Source organism: Canis lupus, chromosome 13 (assembly GCF_011100685.1).
Source record: "Canis lupus familiaris isolate Mischka breed German Shepherd chromosome 13, alternate assembly UU_Cfam_GSD_1.0, whole genome shotgun sequence".
Lineage (NCBI taxonomy): Eukaryota > Metazoa > Chordata > Mammalia > Carnivora > Canidae > Canis > Canis lupus.
The window spans coordinates 45,217,088-45,236,877 of NC_049234.1; the positions used below are offsets into that span (position 1 = coordinate 45,217,088).

Sequence of the window (19,790 nt, forward strand, 5' to 3'; positions counted from 1 at the left end):
AAAAGAATCAAAATTACCGTCAACTGGATATTTTATTATGTTAGGATTGTTGCTGTTTTTTTAAAGGTAATAATGGTATTGAGGTTGTATGTTTTAAAAGAAGGTCTTCTATTTCAAGAATACATACTGAAATACAAATAAATTTTATGAGGTCTAGGTTTGGCTTTAAAATGATACAGGAGTGGGAGAGAAGTTGGTGGGGGATAGACAAATAATTTGGTCATGACTTGGTAATTATTAAACCTGAGTGATGAGTACAAGAAGGTTCATTACATTAGTCTGTTTACTTTTGTATAAATTTTGAATTTTCCATAATAAAAATAAAAAATAAAGCAAAACATTCTTATTCCAACACAGAAAAAAATCTGATGTAAAAAGAATAGGTCAGGAAGTATGCTAGATCACCCCAGAAAGGCAACTGGACTGTGACTAAGGTGTGAGATCTTTTAAAGGAATGGTAGGAAGCCAACTTTGAAAACCAGTTCAGAGATCAAGTACATGATTGCTGAGTAAATCCAAACTTAGTCATGTGTCTGTTTCCAATTATATCAAGCACCCAGAACTAGAGGGAAAAGGATACATATGGCAAATGAACTTAGGTTTGAGATTTGGTAAGACAGTTCCTCAGAATTTTAAAAAGGCAAGAGAATATAAGATGCAAGAACAATCATGGAGTTTGGGTAAGAGGAAAGCTAATGAGGCTAGGAAATAGCTCACTTGGTTAGAAAAAAAACAAAACAAAACAAAACAAAAAAAAAAAAAACGCCAAGAAACTGCAAGTCATAATAAAGACTAAGAACAGATTTGAGAAGTGGGATGTGACAGAGGGAGATGATCATGACAAGAAACTTCCCAAAGCCTCAGAAATAGAAGTGTTCCAGGTGATGGTGAAGTCTAAGGAAAGAAGGGATGGGTGTGAGCAGTATGCAGAACTTTAGGGCTCCAGTCCTGGTGAACTAACGCTGGTTAACTAATTAGTTCCAGCTACCTGCCAGAGAATCACACCCTTCTCCCAAGCTTATTTCAATACATATCTGTAGGTGTAAGAGTCTCAGGACTGGAAGCTCTGGTCTAAGATGTAGTGATCTTGGAAAACTAGCCGGCAAAAATAATGGAGGCTAGGCAGGTCAAAGAAGCATAAGGAGAGCCAACATGATACAAGAGAAAGGGAACATCTGGGTCAAATAACAGGAAAGTCTAGATGTCGGGATCCCTGGGTGGCGCAGCGGTTTGGCGCCTGCCTTTGGCCCAGGGCGCGATCCTGGAGACCCGGGATCGAATCCCATGTCAGGCTCCCGGTGCATGGAGCCTGCTTCTCCCTCTGCCTGTGTCTCTGCCTCTCTCTCTATGTGTGTGTGACTATCATAAATAAATAAAAAATTAAAAAAAAAAAAAAGGAAAGTCTAGATGTCAATAGAAGAGAAGGATAAAAATGGGGAGAGAAATACATCAACTTCAAAACAAAATTAATTGAAATTAATTGAAGATGTTAAGTGAAAGCCTGGTTGTAACCCTGTAATTCAAAGAATAGAGCCTAAAAATCTCTCAATCAAAAGGGCTACAGAAGAAAATTATCCTCAAAAGACCAACAATCTGCCAATTTGTTCATTACAATTATTAAAGTGTTAGATGTATGAAAGCACGACAATACCTTATAAATCATTTAGTTTTAGTTCACTCATTGCACAGATGAGAAGACTGAGGTCTACTAAGGCTAATTAAGTTGCGCTCAAGAACAGTATGCAATTAATGATTAGAACTAGGGCCAAAATGTACCCCATTCTTCACTCCACCTCCCTACCTCGCATCCTCATCTAACACCATGGGTTCCATTTGGCGACTGACTTCTCTACCTTGCTAAATGTCGTTATGTATTTTCAGGCATCAACAGCAGGCATTTGGTAAATATTTGTTGAGTAACACTCAAAATGAGCCTACTTCAATGATTTTCTTTTAAAGGTCTCCCAAATCAGCAACTGGTTCTGCTCAATGTTACTCCTCTGTCCCACCCCAGCCAAAAATGTATTGGGTAAATCTCAGGGATGTTCAAAAAACATGTTGGCTAACTAGCATCTATGCTTCCAAAAACTGTTAGAATATGAAAAGGCACACACAGTACCAGGCTAAAAAAAGAAGAGTTGGCATCACACACCTCTCTTATCATCTCCATAAATATGTAATTACATAACGTACATCAATAGGAAGTAGATGATGTTCTTGACCCAATGGACTCAAAGTACCTAAATAGAGAGGAAAAGACAGTAACAGGATGAACTACCTCAACCTTCCAATAAGGGATTACAGAGTACAGTTAGAGTGTATAATGAACATATGCAGTTGTTTACATATTTTTATATTTTTTCCTTATAAATATCAGATATTATACTGGACCTAGAATCTTCTATGGAAAGACTGTTTTGAAACCTCCAAAAACCTAATGTTACTGCTATTTTTAGATGTGATTTTTAAAAATTGGGGGGAAAAAGTACAGGTATTACTCATATGTAAGAAGAGAAGGCATAATAAAGGGGAAGGCAATCCAAACAAAAATTGCTTTTACAAATTTCTATTATTCTGTTAAAAAATACATATCCTTGGGACACCCGGGTAGCTCAGTCAGCTGAGCAACTGGCTCTTGGATTCAGATCAGGTCATGATCTCAGGGTCTGAGGCGGGAGTCCTACGTTGGGCTCCACATTCAGTGGGGAGTCCGCTTGTCCTTCTCCCTCTCCCCCTCCTCCCCCTTGGGTTCTCTGTGAAAGGAAGGGAGGAAAAGAAGGAAGGAAGGAAGGAAAATAGAAAAAATAAAAAGCACATATCCTTACCACTTAGAACAGGTTGTTGAGGCACAGAGTTTGCAGAAAAGACACCAATTTTGGAAAGGATCCATCTAGAAGCTTTTTCAATCTGGAGCTTGTACTTTAGAGGCACACAAGTGGGCACACTGGTGCAAAGCAGTAGTGATTCACCATGTACAAAGCAGAATATGGAATGTTAAAGGCTGGAAGACAAAAAAGAGAAAAGAAAGAAATATGGTTGGTTATTAGTTAACACTCATGTTTAAAACAGAAGTTGTAACATCTTAGTTTTCACAGAACAAATATCATTATTGAAATTAGTTTTTATAATTGAGAATCTGGATAAGAAGAACTTTCTTTATAAAAATCTCAACTACAAGGGGAAAGAATCGATCTGGAGAGAGAAAACAAAAATATGAGAATTCATCTTTGGCAGGTTCTAAATTAAAGATTTTTTTGGCCACCCATAACATCTTTCTAAGATGTATTATAAATTATTTTCTTACCATCTAAACATAATCAACTGTTTCTTAATGACACAAAGGCGATCATAAGAGTGCTTCCATAGTACTTGAGGACATATACCTTATGAGACTTAGGGAAATGACCCCAGAAACTGCCTTTATTTCCAAAGGTACACCCCAAAGTACCCTAAGAGATAAGCACTTTCTGTTGCTGGTGGTAACAATCCTCTTTCTGGGACATTCTGCCTAGATATACTTATACAGTCACAAAATAGTGTACAGCAAGACTTGTGGGATTATCTGTAAAAGTAAAATACTGAAAACAGCCCGAGTTACATATGACCCAGCAATTCCACTCTCAGGTATATCCCAAGAGAAATGATAAACTATATCCATGCAAAAATATGTGTATAGGGATCCCTGGGGTGGCACAGTGGTTTGGCGCCTGTCTTTGGCCCAGGGCGCGATCCTGGAGACCCGGGATCGAATCCCACGTCAGGCTCCTGGTGCGTGGAGCCTGCTTCTCCCTCTGCCTGTGTGTCTCTGCCTCTCTCTCTCTCTGTGTGTGACTATCATAAATAAATAAATTTTTTTTAAATATGTGTATAAATCTTCATACTAGTGTTATTTGTGATAACCAAAAGGCAGAAACAACACAAATGTCATCAACTGATGAATGAATAAATGTGGTATATCCCATCCAAGGGAATACTTGAGTATTTCTGTCACAAAAAGGAATGAAGTACTGATACATGCTTCAGCATAGATAAATCTTTTTTTTTTTTCAGCATAGATAAATCTTAAAAACATTACGCTAAGTGAAAGAAGCTAATCACAAAAGGCCACAGAGGCCACATATTACATGATTCTATTTATACAAAATGCCTAGAATAGACAAATCTACACACACAGAGAAAATAGATCAGTGGTTGACTAGAGTGGGGGTGGGGGAGATGAGAAGGGACTGCTAATGGGTACACTGTTTCTTCTGGAGATGATGAAAATGTTCTAAAATCAATTTGATGATGGCTGCACAATTTTGTGACTATTGTACACTCCGGTGATTTGCCTGGTATGTGAATTTTATCTTAATGAAGCTGCTATATTAAAAATATATATACCTATATATATATATAGTCTGCAGTCTTCTTCACCACTAACCAATATTTCCTGTATTATTCCTTATCACCTTGCAACACTATATAATGAGACAGGCATTGGATTCAAGATAAAACAAGACTCTTGTGAATCCTCAACTATAAATGAGTCAGAACTTCTGAGTTTCAATTTCCTCTTGGGGGAAGCAGGGTGTTCCTCTGTATTACACCATCTTATTTTTTCCCTAGCAATTGAATTGCGAGTAAATTTTATATGTCCCAAAATCTGTTTATGCCAATTGTATTTGCAATAATTATTGTAATATAGTTAAAAATTACATCAAAAATATGAGTGCAAAAAATATTGCTTCATCTGAGAATTAAGCTACAGGATTTGAAAAAGACAAGTCCTTTAAAAGAAAAAAATATCCTAGGGATCCCTGGGTGGCGCAGCGGTTTAGCGCCTGCCTTTGGCCCAGGGCGCGATCCTGGCAGACCCGGGATCGAATCCTACATCGGGCTCTCGGTGCATGGAGCCTGCTTCTCCCTCTGCCTATGTCTCTGCTTCTCTCTCTCTCTCTCTCTGTGACTATCCTAAAGAAAAAAAAAAAGAAAAAAAAAAGAAAAAATATCCTAAAGAGAAGGCCTGATCTATACAAATGATTGATGATATATAAGCATTTTATACTTTTCAATTATAAAATATTTAAGGTATGTATCTTTCTTCTGATTCCTCATTTTAAACAGATTTTCTGTGTAGCCAAGCCAACTACTGGTTGATTATACAACCAATATCATATAAGAGAAAGTCTACTCTATATAAGTAGTTTGTATAAAACACTGACAAGTGTACCGCTATTCCTACCGTTGTATCTCACGTTCTGAAGAGTGACCGTTGACCTACCAAGTTCCATCTCAGAGAGGCTGAACCTTTTCTCCTCTTTAAGTTCCCAGGCCCACCACAGGCCTGAACACTACAGATAACTTGTCCCTTAAACTGAAGAGGATGCCCAATGTAAACTCTTCAAATTTGATTCAAGGGTGCTGAAATCCCTCTTTCTAGGCTCTTAAATTCCCTAAATCCTCCGTTTTCAAAATTAAACTTATATCTGACCTGCATATTCAGATGACCATTAAACCAAAAACAAATAATTTTTTGTTCACTTATACTCATGCACCATAGACTCCTCTTGATTTCTTCTTACCACACATTTGTGCCTCTCCTTTCTCACCTATCAACTTATCCTCAATCCCCAGTATTTCACGGCCCCAATACTAAACATTAAAATATTCTTCCTTATTAACTTCAAAAGAATTCTAAGTGCCCATTCTATCGTGGATCTGACCTTGGATCATAGTACTCCAATGCACCTCAGAGATTGCTGCCAAACACGCAACTATGATCATGAAATCTTGGTAATCTACAGTGATACTCCTAACCCCTACAGAATAAAGTCCAGAAATTCATTAGCCTCAAAGTCAAGGGCCTAATGGCAGAATGGAAACTGCTAGCACATCTCCCTAATATTCTCTAGACTTCAGTCAGGCTGACCTCTGCTCTGTGCAAACATATCCCATTCCTACACCCACATCATTTTTTCCAACCGGAATGTCCATTCTTTGTTTCTATGCACTGAAATTCCTCTAAAATCTTATCCAATCAGAGCATTGGATTTCTCAACTGTCATACCTTCAAGGACTATTTTATAATCATAAAGTGCTACAAATATTATAAGTATTATTAAGTATAAAATAAGAGCCAGCATATATTACTCAACGAATGTTGTTACTCCTATTCACTCAACAGAATTAAGTGCTGAATAAATATTTTTTAAATGGACATAGAAAACCAAAAATTGTATTTTCCAGCCATACTACACTCTGCTCTAAAAGCAATAGATTAAGGTTTGATACCTCTAAAAACAATAGTTTGAGGTTTCATACCTCCAAAAGTTAATGAAAATTTCTGATAACCAATACTTTTCAGTGGATGGGAATCTTATACAGATTCATGATGTAAAAAGAGCGGTTTCATTATTTAGTCAAGAGCAACTTGATTCATAATCATTTCACAATATATGTCAAGTCATTATGCTGTATACTTATGTAGTGTTGTCAATTATATCTCAATAAAATGGGGGAGAGGGGACAACTTAATTCAGTAATATCTACTACCAAGAATAGGAAAGGAAGGCATGCCTTATCAAAAACAGTAGTTTCAACATGTGCTTTTTTTAAATGGTGGTAAAATACACCTAACATATAATTTACCATCTTAACCATTTTTTAAAAGATTTTATTTGAGAGAGAGAGAGAGAGGGAGAACCAGGAGGGAGAGGGGCAGAAGGAGAAGCAGGCCTCCCACTGAGCAGGAGAGCAAGGCAGGGCTCAATCCCAGGACCCCGGGATCATGACCTGAACCAAAGGCAGATGCTTAACCAACTGAGCCACCCAGGCATCCTCCATCTTAACCATTTTTAAGTGTACAGTTCGATGACATTAAGTACATTTATACTGTTGTGCAAATATCACCACTATCCATCCATCTCCAGAACTCTTTCCATCTTGCAAAACTGAAACTCTGTGACCATTAAACACTAACTCTCCATTCCTCCCTCTCCCCAGCCCCTGGTAACAAGCATTCCACTTTCTGTCTATGAGTCTGACTACTCTGGGGACCTCACGCAAGTGGGATCGCACAGGATTTGTCCTTTGTGACTGGCTTATTTCACTAGGCATATATCCTCAAGGTTCATTCGGCACCTCAAAACCACGCAAAGGACTTGAACACCATGAGTTCTAGTTTAAACTTATGATTTACACATACTCTATATCCTGGAGATTTAGAGGACTTAAACTACCAAAAAAAAAAGGGGGTGGGGGGAAGGAGAGTAACACACGATGGGTAGTTCGGTATATGATACCAGGCATTTGCTAGGTACGTTTCACAATTAACTCCACACAACTCTGAGGAGGTAGCGGAAATGAGAAAAAGGCAGCTGGCTCAGGGACCACGCAGTATCAGGTAGGCCTCCTATATTACTTTCCTATTTCCACTTTGTTTTTATCACAGAATTTATCACTACCTGACATATATCCATATATACATTTATCTCCTTACGTGCAAATTATACGTAGACCAAATAAAGTTGGAAATCACTATATTAGCACAAGGGTCACATTTATATAACAAAGTTGTGTCTATTATACAATATAGTTTACAATCTAAACATCTTACAATCTCTGGCTTTTCTGAGATGCTTTTCCATTGGTACATTTCATAGATACTCAGAAATTGGGAGACTTTGTTACTGCTAAAGATGTATTTAAGAGGTATTTCCCCCAAGTGGGGATGGGAAGTGGAGGTCAGTAGAGGGCAAGGGTAGAGGAATTCTAACGGAAAAGTCCAAGAGGCTTGGTCTTCAATGACCCCAAATCTATTATAACATCCCTATGTTCTACAAATTTTGTTGTTTCTATGAAACTTTACCTGAGGACTTCTCTTCTAAACTTGAGTTTACAATAGAAGGGGAGCTACAAGGTTATGAGATATATAGTCAACTTACACCTTAAGTATATTCACTATAATATTAGCTATATGCACAGTAATTTGATTTCCTTCTGCTTCAGAATGGAAGTAAATATTCTTACCAACCTGTATTGCTAGGTTTTCTCCCTCAAATGAGTTAAAATTTTTATTACATTTCAAGAAATTAAGAATCAAATACCTAACATTTAAGCTGCTTAAACTATATTTTTTCATAACTTAAAATTATAGCAAATATCTCCAATCTTAAATTAGAAGAATTTTAAAACGTTATGAAGTGAAATCTGACTTTTACGGGCCCTCTCTACATAAATCCCTACTTATAACAAAGCTTACAATTCCCATTAACTTATTGTTTTCATAAAATTTCTGAGCACAGTATGAAAAATGTTACTCGTAAAAGAAGTACTGTGTTCACAAAATAATTTTATCTTCACTGATGTAGTAAGAAGTCAGTGGTTTCCTTTTTGTGGTAAACAATGGGTCTTAGGAAACACATTCCCCGCTAAATGTCTTTTACATTTTCTTATACACAATTGGTTCAACTTCCTAATAATAATCACTATTTACCAGAAATGAGAAAGATAAAAATCTATCAAGATACACAATAAGATTAAGCAAGCCAAAAAGAGAGAAATAAAAGAAAGTTACAAAGTTTCCCTTAATAGGGTGGGGTAGAGAAAACTCAGCCCAACACCAACCATCTCCAAGCCACATTTTAAAACTGAGAATACTGGTTTCAAGTTGACAAAAATCTACATCTTTTTTTCTCCACTCACAAGGGACCATGCCCGTCTACATACAAACATAATGATGCCCACCTTAAGGAAAGGGAAAAAAAGAGCCCTCCACACTGTGATTTCTGATAAGAAATACGTATTTGGTCTTCATCCCATTTCTGGCACAGAACTCCTAAAACCCTTACAATTTCCTAAGTGATGAGAGCCTTAAAGGTATCTTTTGTTGTTAATGAGAGGACACCTAAGGATTAGAACTAGTTGCCAGAAGAACCAACCATGTGATTAGAGGGTTGGAACTTTCGGTGTCACCCTGCCTCCTTACGCGGTGTCAGGGGGATTGCTGGAGGTTGGATCAATTGCCAGTGGCCAAAGATATAATCATCATGCCTGTGTAATGAAACCTACAAAAAAACCACAAAAGGATGGAATCTGTCTGGAGAGCTTCTGTGTTGAATACATGCAGGTGTGGGGAAAGTGACACCCTCTGAGAGCATGAAAGCTCTGAGCCCTTTCCCCATACTTTGCCCTATGAATGTCTTCCATCTAGCTGTTCCTGAGTTGTATATCCTTTTATAATAAATTAGTAACCTGTAGTAAAATGTTTCGAGTTTTGGGAGCCACTCCAGCAAATGAATTGAACATGAGGAGGAATTTGCTGAAACCTCTCATCTATAGCCAATAGATCAGGAGCATAGGTTGACAACCTGGACTGGCATCTGAAGTGTTTCTGTTAGGGCTGGGGGTTGAGGAGGGTGGAGATGGTCTTGTAGGACTCAGCCATTAAACTGTAAGATCTGAGGCTATCTCCAGGTAGTATCAGAATGGAGTTGAATTGTAGGACACCCAGCTGGTGTCTAAGAATTCCATGTGGTGTGGGAAAACCCCATACACATGCATCCTGGAATTGGTGATCAGAATGTTGACCTCCCTTGACCACAGAACCCGTCAGTGTCAGCAGCATCTCTATGCTCCCTCTTATAATAAAAGTCATCCACATAGTTGCCTCTATGCAGTATTTCACTTGCTTCCCTTCTTGTTTCTATTTTCTCTTCTATCTAATGTAAAGCTTTCTACCTTCCACTCCACAGGACCGTCTGTCAATGTCATTGATGACCTCCACACCTTGTGAAATCTAAAGGTCAATATCAGGCCTCACCTGAGTTGACTCTACAGCAGCATTTCTCTCCCTTCATTTTTTTTTTTAAGATTTTATTTATTTATTCATTAAAGACTCAGAAAGAGAGAGAGAGAGAGAGGCAGAGAGAGAAGCAGGCTCCAGGCAGGGAGCCCGACGTGGGACTCGATCCCAGGTCCCCAGGATCACGCCCTGGGCTGAAGGTGGCGCTAAACCGCTGAGCCAACCGGGCTGCTCTCTCCCTTCTTTTTGAAAGGCCTTCTTCACTTAGACTGCAAAATGAGCTGCAATTCCTCTGCCTCTTTCCCACCTCACCTCTTGTCCACTGACATTTATGTCTAAATGACCTTACTTTTCCAGTTTCGGGGCCTTACATTCAAATTTGGGATTTGTCAGCATACAGATAATATCTCTAGGCCCATTCTTTTTTCCTGAGAACAAACCTCAAAAATTCAACCATCCATTTGGACACCATACAGGACCTCAAACTCAACTCTTAATACATCCCCCTAAATCTGCACTGCACCTCAGTAAATAATACTTCTCCAAGTTACCATTTCATCCTAACATGAAGTAAAAAGATGAACTGAAAAAGCAACAACTCTTAGATGCATAAAAAAAAAAAAGTGTAGTCATAGGCAAATCACTACTCCCAGCATTGAAGAAACAAACAAATACAGAGAATCACAATTTAGTGGAATAGAAACCTCCATGGAGATCAGTGCTAGGGTAAGAAAACCTGTACTTTTAAGATTTTTTTTAAAGTAATCTCTAAATGCAACATGAGGCTTGAACTTACAACCCTGAGATCAAGAGTCAAGTGCTCTACCAACTGAGCCAGCCAGGCACTCCCAAGAAGTCTGTTCAGTACTCTTTCCCTCTCCCTCTGCTTCTTCCCCTGATCACTTGCTCTCTAAAATAAAAAAAATAAAAAATAAAAAACTGAAAAGAAAAAAGACTGGAAAAAATAGAAATATCCTAGAAATGTAGGACAACTACAAAATATGTAACATATACATAATAGGAATACTAGAAGAACAGAGGAAACATTTGAAACAATAATGGCTGTGAATTCTTCCAAATTAATGTCAGATAACAAATTACAGATCTAGGAAACTCAGAGACCACCAAGCAGAATAATGCCAAAAAAATTCAACCCTGCATATCACACTCAAACTGCAGAAAATCAAAAATAAAAAGTCCCGAAAGAGGCCAGAGGGGGAAGAAAATATACTATTTATGGAGAAGCAAAGATAAGAATTACATCTGACTTGTCAGAAACCACGCAAGCAAGAAGAGAGTAAAGTAAAATATTTAACAGATTGACAGAAAAAAACCATCTAGAACTCTGTACCCTGCAAAATCATCCTTTAGTAATGGAGAAATAAAGACTTTCTCAAACAGAAACCAAGATAATTTATTGCCAGTAGACTGTTCACATATATACAGAAAGGAGAAGCATCAAAGGAGTAAGGGAAGGCTAAAATTAAAGCTTTTTCTTATTCTTAATTGAGCTAACAGCAGTTTGTTCAAAGTACTAGCAACAATATATTCAATTATGTATGCTTATACAAATGAAATGAAAAATAGCAATGACAAAAAAAAAGGGAAGGGTGAGAAGAATTAGGATTACTTTATTATAAGGTAATTGCACTACTCATGAAATAGTATAGTATTATTTGAAAGTGGATTTGGATTAGTTGTAAATGTATACTGCATACTCTAGGGCAATGACTAAAAACAATTTTCCGAAGTACAATTAAAAAGCAGAATTATATAAAATGCTCAAATTAAAACTATAAAAGGCAGAAAAAGATCAGAATAAAAGGAAAACATGAAAAACAAGGCCATAATTAGAAAACAGTCACAAATATGGTAGTTTTTAATTCAGCTACAGCAAAAAAATCAATTTGAGTATCAACTAAAATGCACCAATTAAAAGAAAGAGACTGTCACAGTAGATCAAAAAGCAAGGCAGATTGTACTTTAAATGTAAAGCCACGGATGCCAGGGTGGCTTAGTCAGCTAAGCATCTGCCTTTGGCTCAGGTCATGATCCCAGGGTCCTGGGATCAAGTTCTGTATGGGGTCCCTGCTCCTCCAGGAGCCTCCTTCTCCCTCCCCCTGCCACTCACCCTGCTTGTGCTGTCAAATAAATAAATAAAATCTAAATAATGAATGAATGAACGTAGAGACACTTATGGATTAAAAGTAATTGCATGGAGGAGCTCCTGGCTGTTTCAGTCAGTTCAGCACGCGACTCTAGATCTCAGGGTCATGAGTTCAAGCTCCACATTGGGCATAAAGTCTACCTAAAAAAAATAGCAACTTCATGGAGAAAGATATACCATGCTAACACTAATCAAAAGAAAAATGGAACAGTTATATTACTTTCATACAGTGCAGATTTAAAAGCAAGGAAAGTTATCAAGGATAGAGGACCATTACGTAGTGACAAAAGTGTCAATTCTCCAAGATCTAATAATCTTCAATGTGTATATGCTTAACAACAGATCAAAATACATAAGCCAAAAATGATAAAATTGCAAGGAGAAATAAATGTCACTACTATTATAGCTGAAGACATCAACACTCCTCTTTTAGGAATGAGCGGATTCGGCAGGCAGAAAATCGATAAGGACATAGTTGAATTCTATAACACCATCAATCAGCTGGATATAATTGACATCCCTAGACTACTTCATTCAGCAAGACCAGAATACACATTCTTCCCAAGCACAAATGGAACATTCACCAAACAAACCACATTCAGGCCCACAAAATATAACTTAACGAACCTAAGATAACAAAAATCCTACAACGTCTACTGTTAGTTCACAGTGGAATTAAACCAGAAATCAGCGACAGAAAGATAACTGGAGGGGTGCCTAAATGGCTCAGTCAGCTAAGCATCTGCCTTCAACTCAAGTCATGATCCCAGCGTTCTGGGATCAGGCCCCATATAGGGCTCTGGGCTCAGTAGAGAGACTGCTTCTCCCTTTGCCCCTCCCCCTGCTCATGCTCAATCTTTCTCTCTCTCAAATAAATAAATAAAATCTTAAAGAAAAAAAAGAAGAGGGGCACCTGGCTGGTTCAGTGGTTGAATGTCTGCCTTTGGCTCAGGTCATGATCCCTGGATCCTGGCATCAAGTCCCACATCAGGCAAGGAGCCTGCTTCTCCCTCTGCCTATATCTCTGCCTCTCTGTTCTGTGTCTCTCAGGAATAAATAAATAAATAAAATCTAAAAAAAAAAAAAAAAAATGACAACTAGAGAAAATAACAAGATACTTGGAGATTAAAGAACACACTTCTAAATAATACACAGCCAAAGAAGAAATCTCAAAAAATATTTTAAATTGAAAATGAAAATACTTAAAATTTGTGGGATGTAGCAAAAGCAGTGCTTAGGTAGAAATTTATAGTAATCAGGGATCCCTGGGTGGCGCAGCGGTTTGGCGCCTGCCTTTGGCCCAGGGCGCGATCCTGGAGACCCGGGATCGGATCCCACGTCAGGCTCCCGGTGCATGGAGCCTGCTTCTCCCTCTGCCTGTGTCTCTGCCTCTCTCTCCTCTCTCTCTCTCTCTCTCTCTCTCTCTCTCTGTGACTATCATAAATAAATAAAAATTTATAAAAAAAAAAGAAATTTATAGTAATCAATGTGTATACTAGAAAAGAAGAACTAAAATCAGCGATCTAAGTTTCCACTTTAGGAAACTACAAAAAGAAGAGCAAATTAAATTCAAAGTAATCAGAAAGAAAGAAATAATAAGAATTAGAGCAGAAATCAATGAAATTGAAAACATGAAATCAATAGAGAAAAATCAATGAAACCAACAGCTGGCTAAGAAAAACAGGAGAGAGGACACAAATTACTAATATCAAAAAGGAAAGAGGGGACATCACTACAGAGCCCATGAAAATTAAAATAAAGAAATACAAAAAAAAAAAAAAGAATAAAGAAATACAATGAACAAGTATATGCTCACAAATTTAATAACCTAGATGAAATGGACTAATTATTTGAAAATATAATCTGAATGGCCCTATATTTATTTTTCAAAATTTGATCAATAATTAAATGAATTGGGGCAGCCCGGGTGGCTCAGGGGTTTAGCACCACCTTCGGTCCAGGTCGTGATCCTGGAGACCTGGGATCGAGTCCCACATCAGGCTTCCTGTGTGAAGTCTGCTTCTCCCTCTGCCTGTGTCTCTGCCTCTCTCTCTCTATGTGTCTCAATGAATGAATAAATAAAATCTTTAAAACTAATAATAATAAAAATTAAATGAATTATTATTCTGAAACTGAAAACACTAGGCCCAGATGTGTTCACAGGTGAATTCTCCTAAACATTTATGGAAGAACTATAACAATTCTCTACAATAACTTCCAAAAATTAGAGGCAGAGGGTATACTTCCTAATTCATTATATGCAGCCATTAGAGGCCAGCCAAAAGACATCTGAAAATCAATTAATGTACTCTATCACATTAATAGGCTAAAAAAGAAAAATTGCATGACCGTACCAATGAATGCAGGAAAAGCATCTGACAAAATCCAACACACCTTCATGATAAAAACTCTCAGTAAAATAGGATTAGAGGGCAACTTCTTCAACTTGATAGAGATCATCTACAAAACACTACAGCTGACATCACACTTAATGGTGAAAAACTAGAAGTTTCTCCAGTAAGATCAAGAACAAGGCAAGATGTTCATTTTCACCACTCCTTTTCAACATTGTACTGGAAGTCCTAGCTATGCAATAAGAAAATAAATTATATACAGATTGAGAAGGAAGAAATAAAACTGTTTACTGATAACATGATTGATCACTAAATAGAAAACCAAAATACACACACACACACACCTGGAACTAATAAGCAATTATAGCAAGGTAGCAGGATACAAAGTTAATATATAAAAGCTGTGTTCTTATATATCAGCACTGAACAAGCAGAACTTGAAATTAAAAACACAAGACCATTTACATTAGCATCCCCCCAAAATGAAATACCTAAGTATAAATTTAACATAATGTTCACAAGACCTATATGAGGAAAATCACAAAACTAAATAAATGGAGACAGTCCATGTTCATGGACAGTAAGATTCAATATTGTTAAGATGTCAGTTCTTCACAATTTAATCTATAGATTCAATGTAATCCCAATCAAAATCCCAGTATGTTATTTTGTAGATATTAACAAACTGACTCTAAAGTTTATACAGAGAGGCAAAAAAACTCAGAATAGCTAATATTGAAGGACAAGAACAAAGTTGGAAGACTGACACTATCCAACTTCAAGATTTAAACCTAAGAAAATCAATATTACAGTATAATATTGGGGAACATCAAAGGAACAGAATAGAGAACCTAGAAACAAACATAAACACAGCCACACTGATCTTTGACAAAGGAACAAAAGCAATACAATGCAGCAAAGAGTCTTTTCTACAAATGGGCTAAAACAACTGGATATCAACGTGAAAAAAAAAAAAATCTAGACACTGACTTTTTACCCTTCACAAAAATTAACTCAGAATGGATCACAGGGGAATCCCTGGGTGGCTCAGCGATTTAGCGCCTGCCTTTGGCCCAGGGCACGATTCTGGAGTCCCGGATGGAGTCCCGCGTCAGGCTCCCAGCATGGAGCCTGCTTCTCCCTCCTCCTGTGTCTCTGCCTCTCTCTCTCTCTCTCTGTCATAAATAAATAAATAAATCTTTAAAAAAAAAAAATGGATCACAGACCTGAATGTGAAATAAACTATAAAACTAGAAAATGACAAAAAAGAAAACCTAGATGACCTGGGATATGGTGATGACTTTTTAAATACCTAAGGAACAATCTATGAGAGACATAATTGATAAGTAACTTAATTAAAATGAAATCATACTGTGCAAAAGACAATGTCAAGAGAATGAGAAGACAAGCTACAGACTAGGAAAAAATATTTCCAACACACACACACACACACACCCCCCTAATAAAGGACTGTTATCTGAATTACACAAAGAAATCTTAAAACTAATAGGAAAACAATCTGATTTAAAAATGGGCCAAAATGGGGCAGCCCTGGTGGCTCAGCGGTTTAGTGCTGCCTTCAGCCCAGGGCATGATCCTGGAGACCCAGGATCAAGTCCCACGTCAAGCTCCTTGCATGGAGCCTGCTTCTCCCTCTGCCTGTGTCTCTGCCTCTCTCTCTCTCTCTCTCTCTCTCTCTCTCTCTCTGTCTGTCTCTCATGAATAAATAAAAATAAAATCTTAAAATGGTTTCAGGTCAGGTCATGATCTCAGGGTCATAAGATCGAGACCTGCACAGAGATTCTCTCTCCCTCTCCCTCCCCTTCTCCACTCCCTCCACACACACATGTGATATCTCTCTACCTCTCTCTCTCTCTCTCTCTCTCTCTCTCTCTCCCTCATAATGGGCCAGAGACCTTAACAGACCTCTAACTAAAAATATGCATACTGCAAATAAGCACATGAAAAGATGCTCCACATCATATGCCAACAGGAAAATGCAAATTACAACGAGATGTTGCTGAACTTCTATTAGAGCCAAAACCTGGAACAACTGACAACAACAAATGCTGGGAAGGAAGTAAAGCAACAAGGTCTCTCACTCACTGCACGTGGGGATGCAAAATGGAAATACTGCTTTGGAAGACAGTTTGGAGGTTTCTCAGAAAACTAAATATACTCTTACCATATGACCCAGAAATTGTGTTCCTTGGTATTTACAGGAAACACGTCCACACAAAAATCTGCACACAGATGTTTAAGGCAGCTTTATTCACAACTGCCAAAACTTGGAAGTCACTAAGATGTTCCTCGGTAGAATGGATAAACTGTGGTACATCCAGACAATGGACTATCATTCAGCGCTAGAAAGAATGAGCTATCAAGCCCAGAAATAGGAGCTTTAAATATATAATGCTAACCGGGAGCAGCAAATCTGAAAAAGCTACATACTGATTTCAACTGTGGGACACCCTGCAAAAGGCAAAACTATGGGGGTTAAGGAAGAGGGATAAACAGCAAGCACAGATTTCAGGGCAATGAAAATAGTCTGCATGATATGATAATGGATACATATCAATATACATTTATCCAAATCCATAGAATATACAATGCCAAAAGCAAACCCTAATGTAAACTGGGGATTCTGGGTAATTATGTGACAATGTGGGTTCCTCAATTATAACAAAGGGACCACTCTGGCAGGGAATACTGATAATGAGGGAGAGGACAGAGGAGTATGAACAGTGGGTATATGGGAAATCTGTACTTTCAATTTTTCTGTGAATCTAAAGCTGCTCTTAAAAAAAAAGAAGTCCCTATAGAGAATAATGTCCTTAAAAAATAGATTTTTTTCAAAAAATTTTTAAAGAGGGAAAAAGAAAAAAACCCTCTTGTCTTATCTGATCTAGCTCTGATTCTAATTGTTCCCACAAAACAAGTTTTCAGCTTTGGTTGCCATTAAAACTAAAAAGCAAAATGTTTGGAAATTTTTTTAAATAACATATGTATAGCTATATCAAAGACAATGCCAGACTTTCAGCTTAATCATAAACTGGCCTTTCCATTAAAATTAACTTTCAAAAATAAAGGATATTTTGTCTTATCAAAAATTTGGTTGTTTTTTTTTTCCTGGATGTAGCAAATAATTTTACACAAAAACGAGATCGAAATCTTTACAAAGATGGGTTTTCTGTAGCCTGTGATGGAAAACAATTTACAATACAGCATGTTGCGTGGAAATTGTTAAAGCATGTGTTTATAAGCATCTTCTCGTGAGAGGTCCAGAGTTACCAGATTCTCAAAGGGAGCCGTTATCCAGATAAGCCCGAAAATGACAAGTTCTTAGGTATAAGTTAAATCAAGACATCCACCCGCTACTTAATACTAAGGGTTCTATCACCATTATTTAGGAAATATTCCATCCTGTGTATGGAGCTCCTTCTCACAGACATAAAAATAATTTACTGTCACCCAAGTATTCAGAAAAGTACAAGGGAACAACCTAGGAGCTCATTATTAGATGAAAGAGGACAACTAGAAGTCAATTAAATCACCCCAAGCTTTGTTTTTTAAAGGATACATTCACATATGGTTGACGAGATCCTGGAAAATAATTGGGCTACATGTGTCAAGACTATTAAAATGTTCATAACCTCTAACCCAAAGGGAAATTTACGAAATAATCCAAAAACAGGTTAAAAAATTGCTTATGCAGAAAGATGCTTAACTGCAGTGTATCGGTTAAAGAGCTCAGGCTCCAAAGACAGCCTGGAAGACTGGGGGGGAGGGGAGGATTCACTCAGGACTTTTGAAACAGGAGGTAAGTTTTTTAACCTCTCTGTTTCCACACTTATTTAAAAAGGAGGTAATAAAAGTACCTATTTTCGAGAGTTTCATGAAAATTAATGTATGTTAAGACACTCAGCACACAGTAAGCCCTTGGTAAAGGTGTACTCATTTATTTATAAATACTAAGCATCGGATCCCTGGGTGGCTCAGTGGTGTGGCGCCTGCCTTATGCCCAGGGCATGACCCTGGGTCCTGGGATCGAGTCCCGCATCCGGTTCCCCACAGGGAGCCTGCTTCTCCCTCTGCCTGTGTAGGAAAAGGTGAAAGAAGCTATTAAAAAAAAAAAGAAAAGAATCATGGATTGTCAAGCACCAGGCTGGTAGGAGTTGCAATCTTTAGTTTTTAATTTATTTAAGATTTTATTTATTTATTCATGAGAGACAGAGAGAAAGGCAGAGACCCAGGCAGAGGGAGAAGCAGGCCCCATGCAGGGAGCCTGACGCGGGACTCGATCCCCGGACCCCGGGGTCACGCCCCGGGCCGCAGGCGGCACTAAGCCGCTGAGCCCCCGGGCTGCCCCGGGGGTTGCAATCTTTAACTGGAATACAGGTGAGTGAACAGGTGTACGGCACACAGGCGAACAAAGAACTGACAAGTCAGCCAGGTGGGGATCAGGAGCGTGGCTGTGACCCACGGTCAGGGAAACCCTGGTCCTTCGGCCGGAGAAACTGCTCTTGGATTCAGTTAACTTCCTGAAAGCTCTGTTCCCCGGGAAACCACGGAATGTCAGTGTCAGCTGTGTCACCAGGCAACACGGCTCACGGTAATAGTGACCCACGGGCGGGCTGCTTGGGCCTGGGAGGAACCTTGAACCTGGGGGCGGCTGCAGCTCGGGGCTGCCCGCGGCGCGCTCACCTGAACCCGCCGCGCACCGCACCTCGCAGGGGCCCCGAGCCGGGTGAGCGACGGACCCGCTCCTGTGCGCCTCTTTACCCACACCTGAGCTTCACCTGAAGGAGAGGCAGGGGATAGGATAGTTCTGGCGTTCTCGTTTTCTTTTTATATAGATTTTGCTTTAAAGTAAGTTCTAGGCCCAACATAGGACTTGAACTCACATCCCGGAGATCAAGAGCTGCTTGCTCCACCAACTGAGCCAGCGAGACACCGCTGCTCTTCTCCTTCCGCAAAGCTACAAGGACCGCCCCCAATCCGGGGGGGGGGGGGGAAGGACGTTTGTGCCTCTCTGCTGGTAAGCTGGCCCATATTCTCCTAGGTAAATGTGATGTCAAATATGGACACAGGCCCCAGGTCTGACTGCCTCCCAATAAAATCCCCTGGGTAGGCACTGCTCTATTGCAGTAACTCAGGCCAGAAACAGTGGTAGCTTGGACCACGATGGCACTAGGGGTAAAAAGGAAAAAACAGTAAAACTGTAAAGGTCATTTGAAGGAGGAGCTCACAGGATCTTCCAATAAACCAAATGTGGAATGTAAAAGAGTGAAGTTAGGCGTAACACCAAAATTTTGGGCCTTAGCAACTGGAAAGATGGAGTGAAAAACTGGGGTGGGGGAAGGGCTGGAGATCAGGAGTTCCATCTTAGACAATTTTGAGACGAGGGTCATTCTCAATTCACTCTCTTCAACCCAAGATGGCTGCAGCAGCTCCAAGTATCATGAGCTCATATGACAACACCCAA

At 38.8% G+C, this 19,790-nt stretch overlaps 1 protein-coding gene across 3 annotated transcripts in view; it reads right to left on the reverse strand.

The window, feature by feature from the left end:
- The window catches only part of FRYL (FRY like transcription coactivator), a 256,547-nt gene that overhangs the window by 215,802 nt on the left and 20,955 nt on the right, over positions 1-19,790 (reverse strand). For all 3 annotated transcript variants that reach the window (XM_038556047.1, XM_038556048.1, XM_038556044.1), the window contains exon 2: positions 2,826-3,001. The gene's annotated coding sequence lies outside the window, so the exon portion shown is untranslated. The remainder of the gene's footprint in view (positions 1-2,825; positions 3,002-19,790) is intronic.